Source organism: Nomascus leucogenys, chromosome 5 (assembly GCF_006542625.1).
Source record: "Nomascus leucogenys isolate Asia chromosome 5, Asia_NLE_v1, whole genome shotgun sequence".
Lineage (NCBI taxonomy): Eukaryota > Metazoa > Chordata > Mammalia > Primates > Hylobatidae > Nomascus > Nomascus leucogenys.
In genome coordinates, this window is record NC_044385.1 from 112,569,250 (window position 1) to 112,584,365 (window position 15,116).

Below are 15,116 nucleotides of genomic sequence, written 5' to 3' on the forward strand. Positions count from 1 at the left end.
GTTACACACAGAAATGAAATACCAGTCTTACATAATTTATTCCTTAGAGAAATAGTATTTTTAAAAATTTACAACTATAGCATTCATTGCCATGTTGAGTATTAGATGGACACATAACTACATATTTATATATGTTTATAACATTTTTTAGTCTTAACTGAATTGCAAGTATTTATTTTGAATTGAGTACATTATATTCTATTGTAGTACTATAAATGTTGTCAAGATTATTACTGAAATACAGTACCTTATTAATTTAAAAGCTCACACGTATGGATTTGAGGTTAACTGATGACATTACAGAGTATTTACTGAATATAGAAGAGTTCTTTTTTGTTTTGTTTTGTTTTAGTTTTTTGGAATCAGAGTCTTATATCTCACTCTGTCCCCCAGGCCAGAGTGAGTGGCATAGTGGCGTGATCCTGGATCGCACGAGAGATCCTCACACCTCAGCCTCCTGAGTAGCTGGGGCCACAGACACGCACCACCACATCTGGTTAATTTTTCTACATTTGTAGAGATGAGATTTCACCATGTTACTCAGGCTGATCTCAAAATCCTGGCCTCGAGTGATCCACCCTGCCTTGACCTCCAAAACTGCTGGGATTATAGGCATGACCTGCTGCGCCCAGCCCAAACGTAATGAGCTCTAAATTTTAGAAAGCAGTTCTTAGGATAGTCAGTCATTGAAATTCAAGAGGATCTCTATCTGATGTTATGCTAATATACTAATATAACTAATATCCTAATAACCAATATACTAATCAGTGGGCAAAGGTAACGTTAAAATTAAAAAGAGTAATTTAGTTGCAGAAGTATTTTAATGTCACACTTTGTTTTAATTTCAAGCATATCATATTTCATGTCATTGGACTGTGCTGGTTATCAATTTATTGAATTAGAACTCCACATTCATATTTCATTGCTTGCAGTGTAATAATATAGTCTGGCTCGCTAAACATTTTTCCCATGATACCTCGCGCAATCTTAAAATTTACAGGTAGAAGGTATTGAGGTTCTTTGAAGGAGAAAGTGGCTTCTCTCCTTTATTCCATTGTGCTTGCGTTCCCTTTTCTCATCTGTCATGACTTCCATATGGAGAATGCTCATAGTCACTCACCCCCATCCTGTTTCAACATCTCCTCAGGAAACGGCTTCCCAGTGAGTTTCCCTGAGTTCACGGCAAGTTGCACTGGTACGTCAGAAGGCAGAATTGCAAGAATGTCCTTAGGCTTTCCTAAGCATCTCTGCACAAGGTTTTCAGTTAATTTAATCAGCACAACAGAGGATTGTTCACTGCTTGGTTGTCCTAACTTATGGTACCTCAATGGACTTTCCCATCCAGTAACTCAAGGCCAAAAACTTTTCAACACAGTCTGAAATTTGGGTTCTAATTGGAATTGAAGGAGCTTTTTCATTTGTTTTTCTTTGTTTCCTCTGTTTCAGCCCTCAAGAGAGTGGTTTTCCCTATATTTGATATTCTTTTATTCATTAGTGTTCTTTTAATAATTCACATTTAACCTGTAGTTATTAATTATTTACATGTTAACTTTCCTCTGTCAAATTGTTGTATGGTTTCTATCGCTTGATTTCCCTACAAGATACATGTATTAACACAGAAAAGCAATTAAATTTGACACTAAACTATTTCAAAGACAATGATCAGATCACTAAGAATAGTCAAAACTATTATTTTACACTCTTTTCTTGTTGCTATCTGCTTTATGCAGTATCAGCATCATTCAGTGCAATTTTTTTAAAGGCAGAAATACAAAATGAGAAGGAAAAAACCTTCAAATAAACTTATTTTTTTCAACACTGGGATCAAATACACGATTAGGGATCAGAGTGCCTTCCAGCTCTGAGGATGTGGCTGTCCTGTTTTTAAACACTGGCCAACTCATTCCTCAATGTATTTTCTTTCTTGTCTGGAAAACACAGGTTTAAAAATACATCTGCATCTAATTTTAAATGTGTACATATCTTTTATTAACTTTTAACAAAAGCAATTAGTCTCAATAAACCGACCTATTTCAATCATAATGATATTTCCATTGCTTTGCCAGTTCTGGTCTTTTAACTTTTTGGCACTGAGCCTTTTTTTTTTTTTAGTTTGCTTCCCTGAAAGCTCATTAATAGAGAAAGAGTCTTTAAGAAACAAGTAATACTTTAAGACAATAATTTGGGAAATTAGATATGGAATTGATGCTCTTAAATGTAGTAATCAGACCGTGCTTTGAAAGCTTAATGATGGATTCGATACATGTTAAGCATACTATGTTATAATGTATACAAAATCACAAGAATATACAATAATATATGTTTGGCAAAAGTTCTAAAGTTGGGAAGAGTTGTTAAAATTTTGATTAGAAAATTTTTTTTGTGTCTCACAAATTAGTACCAATGAGTAAAGTTGAGAATGGTATGACATTAAAATAGTGACAATTACAGCTTTTTTATATGAAGTATATATAAGTATATATATGAGGTCTATATATCAGATCTACCTCAATACTCATGACAACACCTTAATGGAAAGTAACTGTCTTACTACTCTTACAGGTGAAGAAATGTAGATTTATAGTTTATGCAGTATGCCCAAAGTCACACAATTGATAAGTGACAGAGGCATGGTTTAAAATCAAGTTATTTGAACTTACAGTTCATATTATTTATATTTAACTTATTGGTTTAAAAATCAAGTTAGTCCATTTTTCTAAATTTTATTAAAAACTATTCACAAATATGTTTGCTTTATGTTTACAAAAATTATAAATATAATTTCAGATAAGGAAAAATTAAATCCCTTAAATTACTCAGGTTTATTATAAAATTAGATATATTAAAATTGCAATCAATATTCCAAAAATTATTCAATTGACAGCAATATAAGAAAGAATAGAGAGATATAAGAATGGGAATTTTCACTGACCATTTTCTATATCCACCCCAAACACTATATTATGTAAGCTGGAAATGCTAGTCTTTGAAATATTTTGAAACAATGTTAAATGATTATTAACTTTTTCAGATTATGTTTGTGTTGTGTTATTAACTTTTCAGATTATGTAAGTTTGTGAATAATAGAGCTTTATAATAAAAAGATGTAAACAAGACACATTTTATTTTTCTTCCAGGACTGCTATAACATTTCTACCACATAAAGTTCTTAGCAACTTAGGTTCCATTTCTTGAGCTTGATGGGTGACATCATTCTGACAGTTAACATCTTGCCAGTTGGGTTTTTCTGGAATCAACTCGGAGTTAAAGATTGGTGTGAAAGAAATTTATTAGCATTTACTCTTGGGATATATGTCTTAGTAGGAAGGAGAGGAAGCAGCACTGAACAGAGGATAAATTTGGCTGCAATGCTGTTACAACAAAGTCTCTTCTCACAGTACAGGGAGCTCTGTAGCTATAATAGCTTTTCAGAGTTGTCCAGTGTTGGATCAACAGGCTGGGGCTTTCTACCCACACTAATCGCTTACTAAATGCAGGGTGCTGTGAAAACGTGGTGGGATCTTGGTCAAGATGACTTAAGTCCTCCCAAGAGAACAATGCTCTAAGATGGAAGGATAACTCCTTCTTCCTTGACGAGTGGCTCTGAAAGCACAACTCTGAATCTACTAGAGACCCTGTGGTCTAGTTTCTAATTTCAGACAGAAACAAGGAGAAAGTATGAATGAGAAAGTATTGTACTGAAATTTTTATAAAGTTTAAACTGCAACAAAATACTTCTACTGATATATTATTAGCCTGAACTTATTATTATAATGAGCCCTCTTAAAATGAGAGGTTATAAATATGTATTTATTTATAATACATTAAATTTGTCCAGCTGAAAATTGGAGAGGGAGTTTATTAAAATAGATGAAAGGTGTGTATATAATAAGAATTACCTCTATTTGGTACATCATAGAAACAAGAATTCTGAATCAGAGTTGAAATAACTTGCCAGGGTCAGATGTCCATGTATTAAACTCCTAAGTACACTAGCGTATGTCTATTTTCTTTCCACTACCAACAATTACCTTTCTAAGGTAAGTAAGATAAGTGTATGAACAACTCAGTTTCTAATCAATTACAGTAAGTTACATATTCAAAGGGAAGCTACTGGGAATACCAAATAAATGCTTTCAGAATCATGCAATTATAACATACTGCTCTTATTTAATTACAGGCAACATCAATATTTTGATGTAAGTAGGCAATTCATTTCCTCTTTCATTTCATGTTTGAGATGCTGAAGCTCAGATAGTATCTGACAGCACATAATCTGATAGTAAATAGTAAAATAATTCAAGCTGCATAAAAATGTTATCTTTTATCTTCTTTTTTAATTATTTCATTTTTTTGCTTTTTCTGAAGACCAAATGATCAAAAATATTATGTTTTTTAAATTCTTAAATAAGAAATTCATAATCAATTTTATTAGACTTTAAATATCACATCGTGCAATACCCAAATCTTGTTAAGACTATTTTAAATCTAAAGATGTCTGGTGCAGAACCAAAATTTTTGATAGAATGTAAATCTGTATACATTAGAATAACTAAAATTGTAGTTTATTGTAAATGTGTAGAAAAATATCACATAATTTAAGTATGAGGAGTGTCATAAGGTTAGTCTTACTCAGTTTGTTTCTAAATTGAAAGTTGCTTTAGAAATACCAGCCAAATTCAAACACTGATTTTAGTGCTTCAGCATCCACGTGATTTTGTTTCATTCTATGTATCGTTGCTTTTTTGTGTTTCGTGAGTGAGTATTTTTTTTCCTTTTGGTACAATCAGCTGAGGCCAGAGGGAATAAATTTACAAAGCTGAGAAGGGGCGGGTTCTCTGTAATTGGAAAACCATCCATAAACAAGTTCTAGAAGAAGTAGTTTACATTTACTGTATTATATTGCTATATTTTATTTCCCTGTCTACTTTATATTGATTAAATGATCTATTGTTAATTAGTTAAATTCTGCAAATAATTTCTAAATGTATTTAGAAAATAGAAGATAAAGTACTTAGTGGATGGAAATAAACATATTAATATGAATAAAATCTGTCTAATTAAAGTAAGCCGTATTCAACTCTTGAGTCATGTGTGTGTTTACAGATGATTCAAGTTATTCTCAGTAGTTACCTTCTATAAATTTGGCTGAGCACTGAAGGAGTAAATACTGAAGAGTGCTCCTGGCTGGAATACAAGTTAAGACTCCTATGAGACACCCATGACAACACCTTTGTCTACCAATCAATGCATAACCTTGTTTAATGTGCATTTCTTTTAAAAGGCATCTTATTTAATAGATATTGTTGATTTATTAACAGAGAACTGGCCAAAAGCATTATATCTCATACCTCAATGTAGCTTATTTAACAAAAGCATTTCCCCTTAAGGCATATCACAGCCATTCTGAGCTTAGGAAACGTAGATTACACTTCAGTACTATACTCAGAGTCCACTTTAAACAGGAAAATCACCAACAAAAAGCACAAAAATGCAAAAAATATAATCCCAAATATACTTTAAAAGGACCTTTGTTTACAGTATGAGGACTAAAACAGAAAGTAGAGCACTGTCTTGTTTAGCTTCAGCTGGGAACGTGTGTGTCAGGTGACTAAAATTGTTCAGTGCTGTCCGCATATCCATGAATGATGGTAAAAGCACCAGGTGTGTTGATTTTGGGGTTACACATAAATGTTAAATTTGTAAAATTGGCACATTTGCAAATATAGAGTCCATAAATACTGAGGATTTTTTAAATATATACACATTACTTTCTTTTAAAATAAAACCTGTGTTCCCCTAAATGTTTATGCCATATCAACATGATGGACTAGTAATATTTTTCAGTAACATTTGGATATGGGCACAAGATGTTTTATATCAATTTATCTATATATTTACCCCTTAAAAAGTCCTCATTAATTTAATTAGTAAAAGTAATTGTTTTCTTATATATTAAGATGTTTGTTATAACATAGAGTTTGACCAATTCACTCCAAATGTTGAGTGATTTTTTTATGTACTTGAAAAACAATTTATAAGTAACAAAATTTTCTGCTAATCGGAGTGCTAGCAAATGTTGGAGCTACACTTGAAAGCAAAAATGCAGTCCTTACTATTTCATATGTGCTTCTCTGAGACTGCTTTTATTAAGTCTAAGATGAGACAAGATTTGAGTTTGAAATTACATAGACTAGGCAGACAGGCAAACTAAAAGAAGACAGGAGGCAGGGAAGTTGAGAGGGGTCTCAGAGAAAGTTACTAGCAGGCATTCTCTGATTCTGTTTTTCTTTGCAGGTTTGTGATTGGTGACTTCACAGAAGGTTTTCAGGCACATGCTGAGAAGTCTAATTAAGAGAGTTATCTCCATTTGTGCAGGCTTGAGGGGGTACTTCAATCAAGTAGAACCTGTTGAAGTGTGAATAGGATGAGCAGGGAAAGTTGAAGTGTCATCAGGAGAAATAAGTTGGCTGTCGACCAAGAAGTGTCACAGGACAACTTTAGCAAAAATGTCTCCAGTTTCATAAGAAGAGTTGGGGCAGAGATGAGCTTTTAACAGCACACTGGAAATTAATCTGTTTCTCAGGGATAACTTACAGAGCCCTCAGATGCCAGTGAGTACAAATGTCAATTTATTATTTTGCAATGAGAAGGCAACTTACTCTTCTCATCTGAATAATATATTTTCTCCACAGAGGATAGACTTCCTTTAGATGTCGACACATTTTTCAATAATTGATTGATAGTCATAAAATCTAAATAAGGAGAAAATTTTAATAATAAATCCTGATAGTCTGATGCATGAATATTCTCAGTAGAAATATTCCTGCCTCCAGAATGAGGAAAGCCGTATATCTCATATATCTTCACATCTGGCTACAGAAAACTGACAGTGATATTATTTGCTTCTCCAACCTCTTTTTTTTTCCTCTCTTTCTTTGTATTACTGACTAGTTATTTTAACTGATCTATTTCAGAAGAGTATCTGGGAGTATTAATAAAACTATCTTTATAAACTTTATAAAATTAACTATTAATCGGGAAAGAAGGAAGGGGGAGAAACCAAAATAAACCAAGCTTGTAGCACATTCAGCACATTGATCATTAGGTCAGCTTACTCTCTAACTCAGTCCCTCATAGTTAGTTGTTCAGTGCCTATTCCCTCAGAATCATGCAGACCCTATCATAAGAGTATAGTTCTTCTTAACTGTTCTGTAGATAACAATGTGAACTTTATGAAATGTTAAGTTTCCCCTTTGAGAGATTCTTTCACGTCCTGCATACCAGTGAAACTGCGGATGTCAGCTGGTCTGAAGGACTCTGTGGAGAACAGCTCATCTGAAGGACCTCATTGATGCCAGCTGGTCTGAAGGACCCCAGTAGGAGCTGACGGACCAAATAGTGAAGTCTCAAAATCTTGGTGATTTCATCCTCCTTACCCTAACCAATCAATGACCTCAATTTTCCAGCCCCTTTCACTCTATGATCCTATTTTAAAAATCATGGCCCAGAAATCCTTGGGGAAATGAATTTGAAGGTCTCTTCCCATCTCCTCCCTAGGTGTCCTGCAATCATTAAACTCTTTCTCTGCTGCAGATCCTTCTGTCTCAGTGTATTGGTGTGTCACTGCATAGCAGGCATATATATGACCTATTGGTTCTACAGCATTAATATGCAGTTTTATCCCAAGAACTTGGAGGTAAGTTAACCTGTAAAAATAATAAATCAGACAAACCTGATGCCACAGAAATTGTTAGCAATCTGAAAATACAGTAATAATTTATCAGTGTATGCTAGGTAGTTTGGGAAGCCTGGAATTAAAAATGATAGTTTTCTAGCGGTAACTTGATGCAAATTTATTCAGGGAGTATGTCACAGTTACCTTTTGTTAGCTAAAATTTGACTTTTTCTTTCTTGTTTTTTTTACTTTTATTTCTTTAAGAGATTTTATGTTCACAGCATTGGATTAAAATCCTGGTTCCCAACTTATACCCGTCATTGCATTGTGCAAGATTTTATGTGTATATGTATATGTGTATGTGTGTGTGTATATATGTGTCTGTCTATTGATCTATTAATTTAAAAATACCATATATCTGAATGTTAGAACAAAGACAATAAGATAATCACCATGCGGTCATTCCCTATTTTCTCTTCTTCATTCTCCCTCTACATTTATCTTTATTATAAATCTTGTCTCATTATTGTTTTTTATATATAATTTGAATTATCTATGTAGAGGATAAAACTACATGTGAGATGTTTCCACTATACCGGTGAAGAAATCCACAAAGATTCAATTTCCTCTAGTAGTGAGAGAGAGTGGCAGAGCAAGCAACTGGGTGGGAGTGTTGACCCCAGTTTTGCTTAGAAACTCCATAAATATCTTTGTTCTGATTTCAAGCTCACCTCACAATCTAATAAATACACAGCAAATTTCCAAGTAAATTGCCTAGAGATAAAAATGTTCTAACAACTTTAAAGTTTTGTCTTATTAAATGTTTGCATTTTTCATTATAAATTTAACAGATATTGTCATTATAATTTGGCATGCCTTGTAGCATATTTAGAAGAGAATACACAAAGAGTTAGATTCTTTGAATATTAGTGCTGGAAATGCAATTGTTTTATTGAATGCCTGATTTGAAATTAAAACATTTTTCAGAGAACTTTAAGGAAAAAAATGAACAAACTAGAATTATTTTTCAAAATATTGATAAAAAATAAGAATTAAGGGCCAAAATATTAAATAGCCTGGGCTTCAGGATTTTAATAAAATCCAAACAATGTCACTTAAAAGTTATATACGCCTTTTTATTCACATAGCAATAATATTTTAATCACTTTATTGATGTATGTTTGACATAAATAAGGCTCTCTATATTTAATATATACAACTTGATTAGTATAGAGGTAAGTAAACACCCATAAAACCATCACCACAATCTGTGCCATATCTGTTACCTCCTAGTTTCCTCTTGCCTTCTTATTTATTATTTTTGTGGTTAGAATACTTAACATATGTACTCTGTTAACATTTTTTTAAATATACAATTACAGCATTGTTAACTACAGGCACCACTCTGTACAGTAGAATTACAGGATTAATTCATCTTATATAATTGAAACGTTGTACTCTCCAAATCTTAATTGTAATAACATTCCAAGTTCTTGAAATTAATAACTATATTACTAAAGCACCTATCATAGCGCTGGGCATATAACAAGTGCTCAATATATAATGCTATTTTTCCTTCTTCTCTTCTTCATTACCAGGTACATTTTTCTATGTTCAACCAAAATATCATCTTATGTTTTATTTCTTCACATCACGTTCAATTGCATGTCAATAAATGATACTTAAATTGCATGTCAATTGAATGTGATGTAAAGAAATAAAACATAAGATGACATATTGGTTGAACATATGTCAAACAAAATAATTGTTATGATGAAAACTCTCATATAATGCATTGTTGGGTGAATACATCATGTTTTAGATCATATAAAAGCTTGCTCTTCTCTAAGAATACTTGGGATCTTAGGACCATGTCACTGAATTGACTGTGACAGCCCTACTTCTATGGAACATTGGTATGCACACAGATGACACTATGCTCTCTGCCATCCGAAATATGTAAACATTCAGTAATGTTATCCAGAAATCTGTCATTCTGAAAACTAACCTCAAAGGGTGTATAACATAGGCTGGAATCTACTGTGGGTAAATGAATTGAGACTGCAGCACATCTTGTTGATCTCCTAAGCTAAGCACCTAATCATCAGTACTAATCAGATTTAGAGACATAACTAAGAATGCAGATTGATTAGAAAAAAAATATTAAAAAGAAGGAATAAAACCTGTGATCAGTACACAATACAAGGTATTGGCAATAAATGTAGTTGTGGGATCACTTGACCCCTGCAACATCCATAAAAGGTTAATCTGTTTCATGTAAGTAAATTTTTAGTGGCAAATTTCTAGAGAATGAAAGCATTATGCCACTCTCTTATCTTGAATTTTGTGTGAAAGAAACAGCCAACAAATCTTTAGTTTTGAAGCAATTAAAAATAAATATTGTTTTGCAATATTACAGAATCAGCTGCTAATTTAAGGATGACTCAAAAAACAGTATGCCTCAAGGTATAGTTTATGGAACATCCACAAATTAATCATCTGGCCTGCCTGTACAAAATTAAGATTTCAAGTATCTGTTTAGGTTAATTGGTATATAAACCCTGGGATTCTACACATATTATGATACTCAGATAATTTGTATGCATGAGCACCAATGTCCCAGGTAATCTTGGGAAAATGACCAAAACAAGGAGAGAGATATTACTTAGAGGCCATTAAAAAAAAAAAAAGGGCCACTTGAAGCTAGAACCACACACTGACGTTCAATATAGGCAGAGAGTGGCACTCTTGAGGCTTATTCCTCTAGCGGTGTAATCACAAATATAACTATTCTTAAAGATAGCTGTTGCTTTCTCTTATAAAAAAAAAAAAAAAAGATACTAGGCTGGGCATAATGGTTCACAACTGTAATGCCAGCACTTTGGGAGGCTGAGGCGGGTGGATCATCTGAGGTCTGGAGTTCGCGATCAGCCTGACCAACATGGAGAAACCCCGTCTCTACTAAAAATACAAAATTAGCCAGTCCTGGTGGCACATGCCTGTAATCCCAGCTATTCAGGAGGCTGAGTCAGGTGAATTGCTTGAACCCGTGAGGTGGAGGTTGCAGTAAGCTGAGATCATGCCATTGTAACAAGAGTGAAACTCCATCTCAAAAAAAAAAAAAAGATACTAATAATAAGTGATACAAATTGTGATAAATATTTGACTAACAATAATAGAATCCATTGACCAGGCTGTAAGGAAATAGGCGTTCATATTTTACTGTTTTGAGTGTAAATGAAACAACTAGTGTGGAAACAAACTTAGAAATAGCTATCAATATTAAAAATGAATTTATCCATCAAATCACCAACCCACTATTAAAAACATATCCTGTAGGTATAAGTGCACCTATACGTAATCATGTATGTATAGATCTCTTCATTGCAACATTATTTATAATAGCAAAAGACGAAACAATTCACAATGCTGCAATATGAGATTCGACAAATAAAAATAAAGCATGTTATACTTACACAATGAAGAATACTGCATCTGAAAAAGTTAGGTTGCTCTCTGTGTATTGAGATAAAAGTATTGCAAGATAGCCTGATTAAAACAACAACAACAACAAATTATAGAAGAGTATACGTAATATACTAACGTGAAAAAAGTGGAGTTTGAAAAAACATATCCATATTTGCCCTAAGAAAATCTGGTTGTTTTTATAAGAGACTACAAAAAGTAGGTTTGTTTTCATAAATTATATTTTATCTGAGAAAAGTAATACTTCTATGTATTTATGGAGTACAATATGATGTTATGTTACTTGTATAAATTGTTGAATGATTATATTAGGCTATTTTTTTCTTTGTGATGACATCTCTTAAATTTCTTTAAACAATTTTGACATATATAATACATTATAATAACTTTAGTATTTTTATGGGAAATTTAGGAGAAGAGTAGACGTCAGGACAGGACTGGGGAAAAATGTCTCAAACTATATAGCATTTTATGTCCCTTTGCTTTTTGACTTACGTTAATATATATCACGGCAAAACTAACTTGCTATAAAGTGTTTTATCTCAAAAGTAAAACCAAATCCTTGTTACAAAAAAGTAGATGTATTCTTTATATCACTTTCTCTTTTACTAGTACTTAACATATATTAAAGATTGTCAGCAGATAAAACAACAAGGAAATTTGAGCAAGCATTAAATTGATCCACATGAACATTGATGAAATTATCATTTAATGCTTAAATTATTCTTATATTTTTACTATATTCTTTTTGCATCATTTGTTCCCTGCCTTTCTGAAGAGAGGTTTGGATAATGAATCTGTTTTGGATTACTCCTGTGAATTTATATTTTATCTATTCTGTTTCCTTAGACATGTGAAAGTTGTCAGACTACAAAGAGGATTTTTCACATGGGCCAATGTGAACATATGATTTACTTGAAGCTGCAAGTAGCAAGACCAGAAATATCTATAACAGTGCTTGTTCCCGCTGGAATGAACTAGATTGAACTGTAATTTTCCGTTTAATTTCATTCCTCGCATTTAGTGTAGTCAGTCAGAATCCAAATCTAAATCGGTCTCAATCAAGTTTATATGCAGCAATTTGGCAGCTGAAGAAACATTATTCAAAACCCTAGCTGGCCATGCCTGTAGCATCTATTTCAACTGAAATGGAGACAAGCAAACTTAGAGTAAAACTGTTCAAAATATTTCCTTTGTATGCATGAATAACCAAAATATTCTTAGACTAGAAATTTGCAAGTAAATTCAAAAATATATATTTGTCAAATTTAGTGGGGAAAAAGATCCCGTTTTAGGAAAACATAATAAGCTACATTTTTCATTAGTGTTTTTTTTTTTTTTTTTTTTTTGGCAGTCCCAACTTTATCTGGAGAACTAAAAATTATATATCAACTAAACTAAATGTCTTATTTACGTCGTATATATTTGAAATATACTATTCTAAAGTGAATCAATGAATTATGACATTGTACAATCTGGTTGTCACAAAAGATTGCTTTTCAGAGGTTCATGTTATCTATAGTACTTATTATTATTTTGAATTAAAAACATAAATAAAGCTATCTGTGCTTGACTTTCCCTATTTGCAAATTTAAAAGTGAAATTCAAATAACTTATTTGCCTATATTTAAGTTATATGATACTCTGTGGTTCTTAAAGATTTTGCTAAATTATGTAGTCCTCAAGATAACTCTGTAAGATAGAGTCATTATCACTATTTTCATTCACTGGTGAGAAAATTAAAACACATGGGCATTAATTAATGTTTCTTATCCCTATCAATAATATAATTTCTATGCAGCCTTGGAATTTTCAGTATCAACAATTGCCTTTAGGAGATGACATGCAATTATTATTTATAAAATAGAAAGCATTGATATTAATATTGGACTTTTACATATTTTCACCTCTAGAAATAATACCTGCATGCCTGGGTATTACTTAGGTACACCTACATGTTTTAGCCTCTCTTTAAATTGTGCTTTGTTACACACTCACAACTCATTTGTTACTTCTTATTTACTCTTATACACGTGACAACTGCTGAGCAGAACTGTCTATACATTTTTTAATTGGATATCCCATTCAAATTTTGTGGTTTATGTCTGAAACGAAATATTTAAACAAGGATCATTTGACTTACTCTTTTCCAACTTGGATATACTTGATTTCTTTCTGTTGCCTGGTTGCTCTCGCTAGGTCCTCCCACACTATGTTAAATAAAAGTGGCGAAAGTGGGCATCCTTGTATTGTTCTAGATCTTAGGGGAAAGTCTTCAGTTTTTCCCTGTTTAGTACAATACTAGCTATGGATTTGTCATCTATGACTGTTATTGTGTTGAGGTATATTGCTTCTATACCCAGTTTTTTGAGAGTTTTTAATCATGAAGAACTATTGAATTTTATTGAATGCTTTTTTAGCATCGATTGAAATGGTCATATGGTTGTGGTCCTTCATTATGTTGATATGTTGTATCACATTTATTGCTTTGCATATGTTGAACCTTGCCTGCATCCATGGGATGAAACTCACTTGATCATGACGAATGATCATTTAAATGTGTTGAATTCATTTTCTAGTGTTGTGTTGAGAATTTTTGCAACTATGTTCATCAGATATATATTTATTTGTTTTCTGCTTTTAGTCATTGTCTGGTTGTAGTATAAGGGTAATACTGGCCTGGAATGATGTGTTTGGAAGTTTTTCCTCCTCCTCAATTTTTAATAGTTTGAGAAGGATGAGCATTAGTTCTTTAAATGTTTGGTAGAATTCAGCAGTGAATCTATCAGGTCCTGGAATTTTCTTTAAATGAAGATGTTTTATCATTGCTTCTTACAGGAACAGAGACCGGGAAATATCGGGTAGAAGAGGGCAGTTCTTTGGCAAAGGCCCCACCCTCATGCCTGAAGACCCGTGGCCCTACATGAGAACAGGCATTTCTGTTTTCACATCCAAAAAGTTGCCTTTTGGCCCACCATACACCCTATCCTTCCCTATATAAACCCTGAATCCCAAGCTCTAGATGAGACCCACAAGTGAGGAGAAGAGGAGGCAAGCAGACCAGCAGACCAGTGAACCAGTAGACCAGCAAATCAATGACAATGGAAAGATGCTGCAGAGAAAGATAAAATAGGAAGGATGTCCGGGAACTGAGGGGAGTTCACCCATGGGCTGTCGGAAAAGAGTCAGCTGCTGGGTGGCCCAACTCCAGGGGAAGACCACCTTCCCATTCCTTCACTCCTTCTGACTCCCCATCCATCTCACTGAGGACCACCTGTACCACTCAATAAGACCCTGCACTCATCCTTTGAGCCTGAACATGATCTGATTCTTTTGGGACATTGGGAAAGAGCTCGGGATGCAGAAGGATGTAACACTGGCACACTGCCCTTGTGATAAGGCAGGATCCATTGAGCTGATTAAAACACAAGCTGTCTGCAGACAGTAAAGTTAAAGGAGCACACTTTAACACACGCCCTCTTGGGCTTGAGGAGTCACAGACACCCACCCCTAGAAGCTGCCAGAGGACTGAGAGCCCAAAGCACTCACCCTTGCCTCTGCATCTGCCCGACTGCATGCGCCCCCTAGGAGTTTGAGCTGTGGGGCAACCAAACAGGTGAGCCAGACCCCTCTTGCATGTCCTGTCCCTCAAGGGGAATCAAGGAAATCTCCCATTTTACTTCTATCTCATTACTTGTTATTGGTGTATTCATGTTTTGGATTTCTTCATGGGTCAATCTTGGTAGGTTGTATATGTCTAGGAATTTATTCTTTCATATCAGATTTTCCAGTTTATTGGTATACATTAATAGTTGCTGTAGGCCAGGTGTGGTGGCTCATGCTTGTAATCCCTCCACTTTGGGAGGCTGCAGCAGGTGGATCACCTGAGGTCGGGAGCTCAAGACCAGCCTGGTCAACATGGTGAAACCCCACCTCTACTAAAAATACAAAA

General features: G+C 33.8%; 1 long non-coding RNA gene across 2 annotated transcripts; it reads left to right on the top strand.

Annotated features, from left to right (window-relative positions):
- Positions 1 to 547: 547 nt before the first annotated feature.
- Positions 548 to 14,775, top strand: LOC115835201. Of its 2 annotated transcripts, XR_004030195.1 has the most exons (4): positions 548 to 639; positions 6,379 to 7,420; positions 7,561 to 7,699; positions 14,003 to 14,775. It is a non-coding gene; the product is annotated as an uncharacterized LOC115835201 (long non-coding RNA). The 2 variants fall into 2 exon arrangements; XR_004030194.1 differs by having other exon boundaries at positions 6,379 to 7,699.
- The last annotated feature ends 341 nt before the right edge of the window (positions 14,776 to 15,116 follow it).